The sequence below is a fragment of the Pseudophryne corroboree genome, chromosome 2 (genome assembly GCF_028390025.1).
Source record: "Pseudophryne corroboree isolate aPseCor3 chromosome 2, aPseCor3.hap2, whole genome shotgun sequence".
In the NCBI taxonomy this organism is placed as follows: domain Eukaryota; kingdom Metazoa; phylum Chordata; class Amphibia; order Anura; family Myobatrachidae; genus Pseudophryne; species Pseudophryne corroboree.
Genome location: NC_086445.1, coordinates 259157760 through 259174273, shown reverse-complemented (window position 1 = coordinate 259174273; position 16514 = coordinate 259157760). Strand labels below are relative to the sequence as shown.

The 16514-nt window shown below is 41.2% G+C and overlaps 1 protein-coding gene across 1 annotated transcript in view; it reads left to right on the top strand.

Annotated features, from left to right (window-relative positions):
• WNT10B (Wnt family member 10B) overlaps positions 1-16514 on the top strand; it is a 258906-nt gene that overhangs the window by 24421 nt on the left and 217971 nt on the right. Inside the window, exon 2 of the mRNA XM_063952713.1 lies at positions 12509-12612. The gene's annotated coding sequence lies outside the window, so the exon portion shown is untranslated. The remainder of the gene's footprint in view (positions 1-12508; positions 12613-16514) is intronic.

Sequence of the window (16514 nt, the reverse complement as noted above, 5' to 3'; positions counted from 1 at the left end):
GGAAGGTCACAATTTACAATAGGGGTGGGGCCACACCTGTAGTTTGCAGCCAGTGAAATTAATTGCGAGCCTTGGAAGTGAACCCGAGGTCACAATTGATGTAGCTGGTAGGTCTCTACCTTTCCTTGTAGACACGGGGGTGGCCAAATCAGTGATAAATTCAACAGTGGGTATGAAGACCACGGGTAAGACAATTCCAGCCATGGGAGTAACGGGAGTAGTACAACACTACCCGTTAAGCAAACCAGCAGAGATTACGATAGGGCCTTTGCATACCAAGCATTCCTATCTGCTGGCTGCATCGGCTCCGACTAATCTACTTGGTAGAGATTTACTGTGCAAGATGGGATGTGTCATATATTGTACTCCTGAAGGTGTATTCTTAGACATACCTGAGAATCACGCTCAGGAAGTGCAGGATATGTTAGACACCCCACAAAAGTTAATGACGCATACTGCTGTTACACATAGATGTCCGTCCAAGGTAGAGGAAATGATTTCCCAGATACCGGAATCACTTTGGACCAAGGATGGACAAGACACTGGATTAATGGCAAATGTAGCTCCTGTAGTAGTTCAAGTAAAAGATGGTAGGATAGCTCCAAAAATCCCACAGTATCCTCTGAAGCCAGAGGTGGAGTTAGGAGTTTACCCAGTAATAGAGCGCTTGCTACAACAGGGCATTCTGGTTAGGACGTCCAGCACTGCCAATAGTCCCATCTTCCCTGTTAAAAAGAGTGGGGGGAGGGGTTACAGGCTAGTGCAGGATCTAAGGGGAATCAACAAAATAGTTGAGAGCCAATTCCCCGTAGTGCCAAGTCCAGCTGTCATCCTTATGCAAATCCCTCCCACTGCCAAATTTTCCACTGTAATTGACCTCTGCTCCGCTTTCTTCTCGGTACCTCTGCACCCTGACAGCCAATATTTGTTTGCATTTACATATAGAGGAGTACAGTACACCTGGACTCGTTTACCACAAAGTTTCATCGACAGCCCAAGTATTTTCTCGCAGGCTTTGCATGATTGTTTACAATCCTTTCAACCTGAGAGTGGATCAATATTAATACAGTATGTAGACGACTTACTGCAGTGTTCTGATTCACTCGAATCGTCCTTGAGAGACACGAAACAGCTTCTGTTTCATCTTTCTGATACAGGACACAAGGTTTCAAAGGACAAGTTGCAATTATGCCAGACCAAGGTAAAATATTTGGGGCATTGTTTGACCCAAGGACTGAGACACCTCACCACTGATAGAGTACAGGCAATTCATGACATGACTCTGCCACAGACTCAGCAACAGATTCGCACATTCCTAGGAATGTGTGGGTACTGTCGTAACTGGATCCCAGGATTTTCCATACTGGCCCTACCTTTACAGGAGATGGTCTCATCAAACAAACCAGATCGGATCTCGCACACAGACGAGTCTGAGCTGGCATTTGAGAGACTCAAGCAGTGCCTAACGCAGGCACCAGCATTAGGTATGCCAGATTATGGGAAACCCTTTGAACTGTACGGTACGGAAAATGCTGGATGTGCGGCAGGTGTTTTAACCCAGAAACACGGTGATTCCAGCAGGCCGGTAGCCTACTACAGCGCTCAGCTAGACACGGTAGCGCGATCCCTCCCCACATGCTTGCGAAGTGTTGCAGCAATAGCATTGCTAGTGAGTAAAAGCGAAGATGTAGTGCTAGGACACAACCTCACAATCCATACTCCTCATGCAGTGTCAGCATTATTAAATTCTGCCCAAACCAGACACGTCTCATCTGCACGGTTTACAAGGTGGGAATTAGCACTAATGGCCCCTGTAAACATCACCATAAAGAGATGCAGTGCACTAAATCCGGCAACGTATCTCCCAGGTGTGCCTGGACAGGCACAAAGGGTGGGGGATGAGAGTGATGGAGAAGGAGGATTTAGTACAGACACTGACTCACATGATTGTATGGAATATTTGACCCAAAATTTCACGGCAAGGCCTGACTTCAGTGACAACCCACTGGAAGGTGTAGATTTCACTTTCTACACTGACGGTAGTTGTCACAGACAGACGGACTCGGGAGACTTGTGTACTGGATACGCAGTCGTAGATGACAAAGGTACCATAGAAGCGGAACCCCTGGGCCCACCTCACTCAGCACAAGTTGCTGAACTGGTCGCCCTAACCAGAGCGTGTGAATTGGCTAAAGGTAAATCAGCCAATATCTACACGGATTCTAGGTACGCCTTTGGAGTAGTTCATGATTTCGGGGCCCTATGGCGCCTTAGAAATTTTATGACGGCAGCTGGCACACCCGTGGCACATGCAACCCACATCAAAAGACTTTTAGCAGCAATACAGGAACCTGACAGAGTGGCTGTTATCAAGTGTAAAGCCCACACGTACAGCCAAGACCCAGTGTCACTTGGTAACAGCCGAGCAGACGAAGCTGCTAAATCAGCAGCCAGTACCCCCATGCAGACAGACACCACACAACTGATGGTATTTAATACTGTAAGCACACAAAAATTGTGTGAAATGCAAAATTTGTGTTCACCACAAGAAAAGGCAGTTTGGAGGTCAAAAGGATATGGCCAGGAGTCCTCAGGACTCTGGACAGATGGACAGGGTAAGCCAGTGGCACCCAGAGCATATCTTCCAAGTCTAGCAGAAGCGGCACACGGGCTGACTCATCTAGGTAAAGAAGGAATGTGTAAGTTGGTAAGAGCCTATTGGTGAGCGCCAGGATTTTCTTCCCATGCGGGTAAAAGAGCGATGACATGTCTCACCTGCTTGAGGAAGAATATCGGAAAGGCAATACCAACAGAGCCATCCCATATCCCTCCTACAGATGGTCCTTCCCAGGTAATACAAATTGATTTCATACAATTACCACCTTGTAGAAATTTAAAGTATGTATTGGTTTGTATTGATGTGTTTTCAAATTGGGTTGAAGCATTCCCCGCTGCCACAAATACCGCTACGTTTACTGCAAAGAAAATTGTGCAGGAATTTGTGTGCAGGTACGGTATCCCTAGGATAATTGAAAGCGATAGGGGTAGCCATTTTACAGGTGAAGTCTTCCAGGTAATGTGTAAATTGATGGGAATTAATAGTAAGCTGCATACTCCGTATCGCCCCCAGGCGAGTGCGAAAGTGGAAAGAGTAAACAGCACTATTAAGAACAAGTTGAGCAAAGTGATGGCTGAAACAGGATTGTTGTGGCCGGAAGCTTTGCCAATTGTATTGTACAGCATCAGAACCACTCCCAGGTCCCCTCTTAATCTGTCACCCTTTGAAATTCTGTTTGGTCGACAACCTCATGTAATGATTGACCCCCAGGATGATTTGAAATGTAACAATGAAGTAACTGTAAAGTACCTGGTTAAGATGAGTAAGCAGTTAAGGAATCAAAATGACAACCTAAAGCTAGTGATTCCTGATCAGCCAGACAGTAATTGTCATGACATTGAACCTGGGGATTATGTAATGATTCGCAATTTTCAACGCTCGGGTTGCCTTATTGACAGATGGGAAGGACCATATCAAGTCTTATTGACCAGCACGACAGCGTTAAAGGTTGCCGAGAGAGAGACTTGGGTCCATTCGTCTCACTGTAAGAAGGTCACTGACCCAGAGAGGTCCCGTGACAAAGAACAGACGGTAGAGGAAATTGTATCGCTAGAGTGTTTGTTCCAGGAAGGTTGAGACGGCACCTGAGCACTGAAAAAGATCGGAGGCGGTCGTCGAGCCATATTTCTTTTTCCCTTTTGTTATTTTCTCCTGTTCCCATCTCCCTCCTATTCTTCTTCCCCCTTCTCACTCTTCTCCTTTTCCTCCTCTAAGATGGACTTACCCCAAGAGACTGTGTTCCGGATTTTCCTGTTGACCCTGTTGTTGACCAGAGCAGTCTGTTTCGGTGAGAGTACCAGAGAGGCCAAAGAGGGATCTGGAATGGGATCTGATGATCAGGATGGAGGCGTAGAATTTCCAGGACAACACAATCACCGAGCAAAGGCGAGTATCAGAAAATGATCTGGTAGCCATGACATTAATAGACATTGTGAAGGATTGTTAGCTGAAGAGAACTGCATCTGTAGAAATTGTAAAAATATAGTTGAGGACGATTGCATCAAGGAATGTCAGTCCAGTTTTAATATCAACATGGACCGGCATCCATTGAGTGACTATCACTCATTGGTGGGTAAAGTGTTAAATCAGACAGACTGTTGGGTATGCTCACAAGTACCTCAAGGTCATAGAAAGTCAGGACTAGTGCCATATCCTTTAACGGTAGATGAGGTACTTGAGTTAAAGGGTGGGAGACCGGTGGACAAGAGATTTAATATTTCTAGTCCTCCTAGTTTAAAGCTCCACCAATACCATGTAGATAGGTCCCTAATATGTTTTAACATTTCCAATCCCCGAAAGCCGGGAAATTGGGAAGTGTCATGGAACAACCAAACCATGACATTCTCACACAGAGCCGACAAAATGCCCCTAGACTCAGAACTCATACGCCAAATAGCCGACAGTGGAAAATATTTCCGGTATAGGTACACTCTAGGAAGTAGGATCATGCGAGTTGGAGAAGTATCACCAGGATACTGTGCACATGTCATACAGCCTGATACGTGTACTAGACAAATGAAAGAGTTAGGGATAGGACTGTTTTCATGGAAGGTTTGTAATATGGTTATGTCATTTTCCATCCCATATGTTCTCCCCGATGATGCATATTTCATATGTGGGAGGAGGGCGTATAAGTGGCTTTCCCCAAACTCAGAGGGATTGTGTTACGTTGGAAAAGTACTGCCTGAAGTAATGACCATTGCCCATAACAAAATGAAAGACATTCACCGCAATGCCCAAGCTCCTTACACTCACACTCATTACGAACACATCGTTAAAAGACACCTTGTAGATAGGACAGAGCATGCGGCCTCTGATTTGATCCACGAATCCACCGGGATTCAATTCCTACTCACGTTAGATATCACCCGTACCGCCAGAGGAGTTATAAATTATAGGTATATATCTGCGCTAGCGAACCTGTTAGACAATATCACCGAGATGTATGATGACACCTTCAGGTATACTGGGAGAGAGCTGCAAGCCTACAAAACAGAGCTGGTCCAGCATAGAATGGTTCTCAATTACCTCACAGCGGTAACAGGCGGGTATTGTGTCACCCTAGCAACTCAGTATGGCGTGAAATGTTGTACATATATCACTAACAGCACCGAGGACCCAACCGAGGTTATAGATCGAAAAATGGATGATATATTGCAATTAAAGTGGGAGTTTCGAAGGAGGCACAATCTTACACTCGCTGCTGTGGGTAATGAATTGACTGGCTGGGTGTCATGGTTGAACCCACGAAATTGGTTTTCAGGTTTAGGAGAATGGGCTCAGAGCGTCATCATGGACGTAGGGAAATTCCTCTTGTGTATCCTGGGAGTTATCATATTGATTGGTCTGGTATTCAGATGTGTTCGGGGTTTAATGAATTGCAAGCGTAGTACCAAGGTGATGAGTCTGAGGAGTGAGGGCATTGTAGCAACAACTAATTTGATATATGACCCGTCAATCGAGACAATGTTGTGATAAAATGTGATTCCACGATCCGTTTCTTTCACCCGTTTCTCCTTTGTTTTCCTCTGAGGTACAAGGACATCCACTTGGAAGAAGAATTTGACAACCTCTTTTATACAGACCATTGATGAACTGTGTCACTGACACCCAATACTTTTAGTGACTTTAACTATCTACTGGAAACCCAATACTTTAGAGACTGTAATTTTATGGACACTGGAAAAGCTTTTGTTCACCACTTACAGCAAAAGCACAGCGAGACATCAGACAACATGTACATCAGACAAGACATCAACAAGACCCCAATCGGCGACTGTATACTAAACCTCACATAGTTATATGACTGCATTCATAACGCTTGTTTCTTATCTTCATCTCTACAACCTCCAGGTAGTATCCCACATAGTCGACAGGTGATTTTCACATATTAGCATCCACATATTCTCCCCCTTCATGTATCATCAACTAATGTGCACCCCATTTGTTGTAACCAAAAGCCGGAAAGAGCTCGGTAGAGTTTGACAGCCCATCCACAGACCCTTAACACGGGATAAGAAGGATTCAAATGTATACTTCGCAATACCTCGAAGCTTGATTTAGAACACGTACGGCACAATGATACATGACCCCTCAGACATGGATTTTCTACACACATGCTTTCACTATCTCACTAGGTCATATCCTTCCCACCTTCTCCTCTCCTCCCTCTACCCAATCATAAAAAGGTATTCCATGATGACATATATTTTTCTGTTTGAATTGTTTAGAAAGTGGCAGTTATTGGTGACTGCCAAAGGGTGGACTGTCAAAGTCGAAAAATATCGTTATTCCCAATGCCTTGTACTAACCCCAATGCACATGCCCACTGCTCGTGCATTCAGTCTGCCGTACGTGCACATGTCCGCAAATTGCGTACACTCGCTCCGGTCGATTACGCGCGGTATATGCATATTTACGGTAGAGTTTATGAGCTTGTAGCGGGCGACTCGTTTATAGCACAGTTAACTAATATAGTGCGTTTTGTAGATAATATTCCCTTTAATAATGTCTGCAAGTATGTTTAGTGTAAATGGTTCAGGGACTTGGGAATTCCTCTTTGCATGATACGAAGGGTCTGACAAAGGTTGAACAGTGGTGTCTAGTACCTAACTGAAGAGTATTTTATTAGAAACATTCCGGTGTTGGTTAGGAAGAGATTAATCGCTCCTGCGTATAGTTATGTCTATAAGAAGTTTATGGACATTTACTGTATTTGCAGTTCATTATCCATGCGGCGGGAATCCTGAGGATACCTCCCACCTGGGCAGTTTGAAATAGTCACAGCCCACCTGTTCAAATCCACCTATGACCTTTTGTTATAATGAAGAGAGACATTCCTGTGTCCAATGAACAATGAGATTGTAGGGCCCTTTGTAGTGTACTGTATGTTGTGTATATAAAGGCTACTTTCCCCTGACCGGCCAGTACTCTCTCTCATCAACATTTATCATTGATAATTGGAGGACTGGATCCGGTTGCGCTAGCGAGCGTTCCCCCGTATGGTATGTTTCTCTGTGGCCACTTTGTTACCCGTTTAATGTAAGCCATTCATTCTTATTCTATGTATTTGTGTTTGCGTTCATTCGCTATTGTGTATATTTCTGTTTAGTTATTGTGTTTAGGTATTAATGTTAGGATTGTAGTGTATAAGCTGTAAACTGTATTTCTTTTCCCTTTTACATACTAAAATCGTCTAGTAAGGTGTTGGAACCTTAACCAGTGTCTGTGTGTTTCACCATTTATCACTAAGGGTTTCTGAGCATCTTAATCGCTCAAACAGCTGGCTTAAATACTAAGGTTAATCAGTGTTATATGGTTACAGTATCACAGTATTAAGGTTTACAGTGTAAGCATATTCTGTTTAAGGTTTAAAAAGGTTATTGTCTGTGTGTACGCTCGCTGTGTGTATTCCGTACACCCAGCGCAGCGTGTGTACGTAACTTACGTACCATGTGCGAGGTCTTTGTACGCAAATAGCGTACAAAGTGCGTAGCACGTGCACGTGGTTTAGCGGCCATTACGGCTACACGGTAATAGTAAATAGCTTATGTTAAAAGGTAAATATTTAGCTTTATCAGTGTCGAATCCATCTCTGTGGCATGTCCGTGTAAATGCGTGTGTTACCATATATTGCTGTGCTCGCTGCGCGTATTTGCAAGTATAGCGACTTATATGTGTGTAGTTTGTATGTTCTCTTTATGTAATATTTTTTTTTTACTTCAACACCTACTTTGGTAATTAGTTCAGCAAATGGTTGGTGGTGATTCCGAAAAATAGTTATGACAACTATGAAACAACGGGTGTAGTCTTTTGAGAAGACAAAAGACAAAAAAGCAACTATATGCCTTTTCCAGGGCACACTTGAAAAATTGAAAATATGAAATTATTAAAATGTAACTTTTATTATAATATACTTAAAAAAGACGAGAGCAAGCATTCATAATTAAAGAGCATTAATACTCAGAAGCATTGATATTCATATTATGGGCGAAATAGTAATGTAAGTAAGCAAAAATCAGTAATCCCTCATTCTAGAAAAATTGCATTCATATCCTCTATAATAGAGATTTTTATAGAATGAGGTCACTACCTCAGGCCTGATAGGGTCCAATAATTATTGGAGCCTGGGATCAAGTTCCTAACCATGGGTCCCGAAGTTATGATGTGCGTAGGAGAATAAAATACCTATGGTACATAGTATTCCCTGGTGGTTCCCCATCCAGGTACTGACCAGGCCCTGCAGTGCTTGGCTTCCAAGATCAGACGAGTTTGGGCATACTCAGTGCGGTCTGACCGTAGTTGAATATGTCTCCTGGGTGCACGTATTCCGATTGTGTAGGGACCCACAGATATCAATCATAAAATGAGTGAGTATCGGGCTTTAGTTGTCAAAAATTAGGCTACCAAAATATTGCAGAGAAATCTAACAAATGAAGGTCTGTGTGACAAGGATATTTTGTAACTGCAGGGTATCACTTAACATTGCATTCACTAATAGTTATGTATTTTCCTGATTCCTGGATTTTATAACTCCTAAATCAACTCTATCACATTTGTGCTCCCAAGTATAATTCTTGTACAGGGATACAAATTGCCCAACAGAAAAATATAGGGAGAGAAGAAGCTGTAATATCACACAGTGCCTCTGGCTTTTCACTCTTGTACAATTTGTTGAACAGTGAGAGCCAAAGGGTTAATAGAAAACACACATGAGTAGCAATGCCAAACTCACATAAACAGCAGTATTGAACACTAGTATGTAATTTCAATGAAATGGGAAGGACTATAAAGGAGTATATTGATAAATATATTCTCTGTATAGATATCCTAGAAGTCTCTCTGCTTCCCATACATTTGTAACATAATTGAAAATAACAGCAGATACCGCAAAAATACTTAAAAAAGTTTTGAATGAGGCAATAGAGAGCTTTGTAATAGCCACAACGATTTGAAAGCAAAACAATGTATAAACACCATAAGATAAAGTTAAATATATTGCCCAATACTGTAAATTCTAAGATTGGATTAATTCATGAATCATAAATGCATATGTCCCTTGTATGCAAATCCTCATTGTCCACCCCTACACTGTAATCCTGCACAAATATCAGTGTTATGCATAGAAAGCCATAAATGCTGTAATTGCAAAGAGAACCAGATCTCCACCACATCCCCTGTTAGCTGGGTAGTGCGTGGTGATTCCTGTGGCTAAAGAGGGGCGAGCATTGGCTGGGTAAGAAAACCCGTCCTCCGGCCGTGGCCGATGGTAGTCTTACCCAACCTGAGGAGGATGTTCGCGGACCAAGGGACGGGACAGGAGCCGAGGAGTGAGGCGCCGGAAGTGACGCGCATTTCACTCTGAGAGCTTGGTCACAGGCGATCATCCTCCTCAGGATGATCATTACTATAATCTATATAATTTTTTATTTTCATGTTTTATTTATCTTTCCATGAAGTTTAAAAACTATTTTTATTATTAACTGAAATATTTGTTATGGGGACACGTCACAGCTTTGAATAATCCGCCCTTTATTTCTAACATCTCTATTATATTTATAAAAAATGATGAATATTGTGAATATAATAGCAAATATATATATATATATATATATATATATATATATTCATTGATGATTATATTTTAAAATAAAAATATGAATAGCTAATATTGTGTTAAAATTAACTGTTTTCTTAAAGTAATACATATACTGTGAAATAAATAAAATCTATTATTATTGTATATTGAAATGTTGATGTGTGACATGATGAAGGTTAAGTCAATAAGATTAATTAGTAGTATATATAAATATATACAACAGAATATGATAGTAATTAATTAAATTGGAAATTATGCATCAATTTAAGTATGAAATTAAAAAGACATGCTAAACAGTAATAATGAAAGAATACAATTTGAAACAGTAGTAGTGCTTAAAAGTAACTAGTAAGTAAGTGATAAGTAAAAAAAATATATATTATTGTCTTAAAAAATAATCTTAAATAGTAAGAGAGCATAAATCTAATATATATTAAATTGGAAAAACAACTTATCAAATTACTTGTCCTAAAATAGTTTTTCATAATAAATAATCTCATTTGAGGATACATTAAAATAGGGAGACTAATAAAAGTGTGATCAATTATATTTTTCTGATAGTATACCTAAAAAGAAAAATCAAGAATATCATATAAAGTATATATGTAAAATAAATAAATAAATATTATATATATATATATATATATATGACTGTAGCCCGGCACTTCCAAGTGGGTTCAGATAAGTAGTCGCTGCGGTGCCCTCCACAGGTCCATCTGCATGGCCCAATATATAGTGTGCGAAGATAGCAGCACTCCAGCAGACTGTATGAGAAAGTAAAAAAGAGGATTTTGGTACTTACCGATAAATCCATTTCTCTGAATCCTCTAGGGGATACTGGAGCGTTCTTATACAGTAGGGGTGTGAAGCTTGCAACCGGAGGTGTGGCACAATCTAAAAATTAGCATTGTCTGTACAGCCAGCTCCACCCCCTTCACATCCCTCCTCCCTCAGTTTTGAAAATTGTGCTGGAGGTACAGCACGTGGGAGCACAGAGCTCCTGACTAGATCACTAAAAATACTTGGCTGCGTCAACCTATTGAAAAGGTGGACAAAGCCCACGGATATATGAGAGACAAAGATCCCTTTTGAAGGGACCTGCATCTCTCCACAGGAGATCCTCTTAAATAACACTGAGTGAGTACTGGTTGTATAAAGGGCCCTAGTGTAGGTTTTTATTGCAGTTAGAGTCAGTCACTAGTTAGACTGTGTATGTCTCCCCTGTCAGCAGCACAGCGGTCTAAAGACCTGTGCTGCCACATAGACAAACCAGTGTATTAATGCACACGGGTTCCTTTTAGAGATTTCCAGCATGTTCAGCAGTAAAGAGACGATGGGAAACACAGCTGCGGGATCGGGTACTAGATTATGAGAAAGTAAAAATATCCTTTATTTAATCCAATGGCGTTTCGGGGATAAACTCCGTCGTCAGGGACAAGTATTCACATACAATCAACATCTCAATAGGTATATATAGCCCCCACAATAGTGATTACATTGTTAATAGCGCTCACCAGTTCCACTCCGCCATCCACGCCTGGCCCACATTCACAACCCAGAAACAGCGGACAAGCGGCTCACAGTAAAGGTGCAACCATAGTTGCCAAGAGACGGCAAACAACAATAAACATAAACATACAACATGAAGTAACAAATCTATAAATCCTTCACCATAATAATACATATATAAAATCAAGGAGCTTGATTATATTACCAGCGATAATGTGTTACATTTTTGCAAGTATTAAGATTGTAAGATATTAAAGTGAAAGTGACACTCACATCAAGAAATGCACTTGCTGAGATTCTATAAGCAACATAGAGGAAAAACCATAATTATTTTTTTTTTTTCAAAGAAAAGATAATGGGGAACTTATAAAAGGCATTGTAGTCCTACATTTTCATTAAGGCCCCCAGGGGATACTATATTTAAGGGAAATATCCACCTGCTTTCACGTTGCAGGAGTATTCTATTTCTATTACCCCCTCTAAGGGACAGTGGTACATGATCTATGATGATGGCTCGCATGCTTGGTATATTATGTCACGCCTGAAGACAGTGGCGTGCCACCGATTGATCACTATTACCCTTTTCATAAGCCAACTTGTTGGCACTATGATGGAGTGCCATCCGTTCACGAAATTGCCTCTGTGTCTTGCGGGTATTTAAGCATATAGATCACATGTGTCGTACAGGTACTCTGTTGTATCTTGAAGATTTTCCCAGCGTGGGGATGACTAAAGGTGGACTCAGTCATCAAGGTATTGCATGTTGCACAGCCCAAACATCTAAAGCATCCCAGCTTAGGTCTTAAAAAATGTGTTTGTTGTTTCTTAGTTAATTGGGTAATATCCAATTTAACAACTCGGTCAGCTATATCCTTTTCCCTGGTATAAATGGGGAGTAGGTGGTATTCAGTAAAGCAGCAGGGAGGTGAGATGAATGTTTACTGTGAGCTGTTTGTCCATTTGATGTCAGTGTCCCCTGTTTACGGGTTGTGAACGCAGGCCAAGCGTGTATGGCGGCGTGGGACAGGTGAGCGCTATTAACAATGTAATCACTACTGTGGGGGCTATGTATACCCATTGAGATGTTGATTGTATGTGAACGCTTGTCCCTGACTACGGGGTTTATCCGCGAAATGCTGTTGGATTAAATAAAGGATATTTTACCTTGCATATTATAACATCTGATTTACGATATATTTTTTACAGAACTGTAATTATTACCATTCTGTGCCATATTACTGCTTCCTATGTTTTTAATATTTTCATTTGTTTACTGTTGACAGTCGTGGGAACAGGCGACAGGTGAGGATGTCATTGGTGGGCATCTTTACTCCAGAACTTGCATACCAGAGGCATTACACGTGGTGTGGTGTGATCTGTATTTAAGGTATGTCTTTTGTATATTTTATTTATTCTAATGACGAAGTAAATTTCAAAATGTTGATCTCACCTCCCTGCTGCTTGTTGATAATGTTGATCACAGTAAAATATTTCGAGAAAAAATTACTTTGTGACTCCACATCTGTGAAGTTTTTCACATTTTCAGTGTTCAACCCTTAGTTGGATAGGCGTTGTTTTTTTAATTTAATTATTCTAGATTTTCTAGGGCTTCAAAGTCTTCATTAGCCAATGAGTTTACACGTTGATTGTTGCTACATCCAGAATCTTAGATTTATTTGGATCTCTCTCAGGGATAGTAGGTTTTGTAGCATAAATATTTTTTAAGTGCTAATTTACAAGCCAATATATTTAAATCCTTCTCTACTTTAAATATGTTCATGTTGATACCCAGCGAAAAGGAAAGGCCTTTTTAGAGTACTTGTATATGGTCGGGATTCTGTTGTTCAAGTTAATTATTGTTAATTCAGTATTATCATCTACCTTCTGAATGTTCAGTATTTTCTTTAGGAATTTATTTTCATTCCCTTCTTTCCCACATTCTGCGATTCTTTCCCCCATTTTCAGATCTGTTTTGGGGTCCATGGCTCCCTTCTGATCAGGGGGTTTTGTTGTCTCACATTTCACTTACAATGTGCCCACTTATTGCTGCTAGTTATTTTTAGATGTTTTTTTCTTTGAATAGTCATTTTAGACAAAAATTGATAACCATTTAGGAAGGAGCATGGAGTCTGTTGGGGATGGATCAGCAGATCACTGTCTAACAATAACAGGTCCATATGGTTACAGCAACTGATGCCATTTGAAATTGTCATTAGCTAACAGGGACAAGCCCTGAAAACATAAGTTATTTGGACCTTAGTAAATTGAGCCAGACAGCCTGTTCTCATTGATAATAATTGGGACAGTCTGCAATATTAGCCTAACAAGAGATATCCAGGTTCAGACTGGCAAGATAGGGGCCCCTAGGACTGAGAGCACCCGCCCTCTATCATCGGGAGTCAGAACAGCTACTGCTCCTTGCCAACTGAATTACAACACAACTAAATAAACTGGCATCAGGCAGCATCTCTGTTGAAGAATGATTTCAGAACAGGTCCTCAAAGAATAATGCAGCAATTACAACATTGTGGAGGATGAGCCCAGCAGGAGGGGCAGTCACTAATATTGTAGTTTCTGTATTTCATTATTTTGTGTATTATATTATCTGTACTAATTGACAAGTAAAAATTGATTGATGTATTTATTCTGAAAACTATGTATTAAAAATGTTCAATACAACATATAAATAGGGATGGGAAGGGGGTACAGAAAAGAAAATGGAGAGGGGGCAAAGGACAGAATGATGTGGACATGAAAAAGATTTATTTTTCTTATATCCACTTGTTTCTCATGACAAGCAACAGATATATTTAGTTTCATTTACAGAACACAGTGATATATTATCTCTCTCCTTTTCTTCTTAGCTACTCCAAGTCCAAGCCACTTGCTGCATATTACTAAACACCCACATAGGCGGCCTTTTGTTACATACACACCATCTTTTAGAATAGCCAAACCTAATGTCTTACATTTTATTTATATTTAGTCACATAACTGCCAGGACTTAACTTTATATAAGTCAGAAATAACTTTATATAAGTCACATGACTGCCAGGACCCAGAAATCACCATGAGAGATGCTGTTGCCATCGGTAACAGGTAAAAGACTGCTGGTTCACCTGGGCTGACATTCTATTATTGCAGTGTCTACATTATGACTGTTGACACATCATACCTAACCTGCTGCAATATGATTTTTTTAATAAGTGGCATTAATACAAGATATTTGATTATTGTTTGAATTCTGTAAAATCACAGACACAGGTGTTTTAATCTAATTGCATTATTGGATGCATTTTAGACACATCAAACAGGTCAGATCATTAGTATCATCATCATCATCATCATCATCGTCATCATCATCATCAGATTTGAGTACCATGGGTTATGTCCATCTAAACCGGTCCACTTGCAGCTTTACAGTGGCGAATTATTGTAGCAATTCGTGCTGACATGTCCTTACTGTTCTTTGGCTATGTCTACAACTCCCCTCCAAAGTCGCAAGTACAACTTTCCAGGAAAAAAATATGCAGTTCACAAAAAGATCCATCTGTATATTAAAAAAAGAGCTAGTATCATTCAAAGTTGCATCTTGTAAATAGTTCCAAATAAGACACACCATGCTGAGAGGTTTTTTTGAGTCTCTTCAGAGTGATGGTTTTCCGAGGCAACCAGGGAAAGTCATACATCTCCAAGGGTTATTTTTTTTTACTAAGCATCGGGTTCTAAAACTAGGCACTTATAATCCTGTTTATTCCCAAAATTTAAAAAGGGCAATGCTTTTACTAGACATGTTTCGCTAGTAAAAGCATTGGCCTTTTAAATTTTGGTCATCAACAGGATTAGAGGCTCTGGGTGGGCACTAACTGTTAGGGTGAGTGGATTTTCAATTAGATATTTTTCAAAAGTGGGCATCTCCTCCTCTTACTTTAGAATGTATAACACTGCAAATATAGGTCCAGGAGCGGCTCTTGCCACGGGCAAGCAGGCTTTTTGCCCGGGGCACCGCATCCTGAAGGGCGCTGCCACCGCTGAGCCGCCTGACCCTCCCAGCTCCTACATACTGCCGTGCGGTGCGCCTGACATCATCGCGCACCGCACAGCATTGTGGGAGCGGCCGCAGATGCTAGAGGTCCTAATCGACCTCTACTGTCTGTGCGGCGTTATGTGAGAGACATCATGACATCTCTCCCATAGTTCTGAGGAGCAGCGGCAGAGACAGCAGCAGCGGTCGGGAAGCAGGAGCGGTGCTGGTGAGTATTGTTTTTTTAATTTATTTTTTTGGGAAGCGGCGCTACTAGGGGTATAACTACAGGGGCACAGCTACAGGGGGCACGACTCTACTGGGGGCACAGCTACAGGGGGTAAAACTGTAGAGGGGGCACAACTACAGGGGGCAAAACTCTACAGGGGGCAAAACTACTGGGGGCACAGCTCTACTGGGGGAATAGCTACAGGGTGCAAAACTACAGGGGGCACAACTCTATTGGGGGTACAGCTACAGGGGGCAAAACTTTACAGGGAGCACAACTCTACTGGGGGCACAACTACAGGGGGGCATAACTGTGGTCACACCCCTTCCCTATGAAGCCATGTCCCTATTTTTTGCAGCGCGCCTACGGCTTGCACTAACCCTGTTTTGCCTGTTGTTGTGGGAGGGGGGGCGCCAAAGGAAACTTTCGCCCCGGGAACCACAAAGTGTAGAACCGGCCCTGTATAGGTCCAATGTTTAAGCAAATATCAGAACAGCAATCAGATGGGGATGGAACCAAGAAGATATTCTGTTAGCCAAAAAGAACAAAATATTAACTTTATTTCATTCTTGCCATATTTTGAAAAACAATACAACTCTACAGGACTGATATAGCGCAATATATTCACCCCAAACATATCTATGGTTCCATATCTGGTTCATGGTAAAACCCTAACCACTCAAAATAGAAAAATAACTGTCTATTGTATACTGTATATTTTAGCAGCTGACAACTGCACAACATACATCATATTATCTATCTATATATATATATATATATATATTTATATGTTGTGCAATTTAGTGTACAATGGCCCTCATTCCGAGTTGTTCGCTCGGTATTTTTCATCGCATCGCAGTGAAAATCCGCTTAGTACGCATGCGCAAAGTTCGCACTGCGACTGCGCCAAGTAACTTTACTATGAAGAAAGTATTTTTACTCACGGCTTTTTCTTCGCTCCGGCGATCGTAATGTGATTGACAGGAAATGGGTGTTACTGGGCGGAAACACGGCGTTTCAGGGGCGTGTGGCTGAA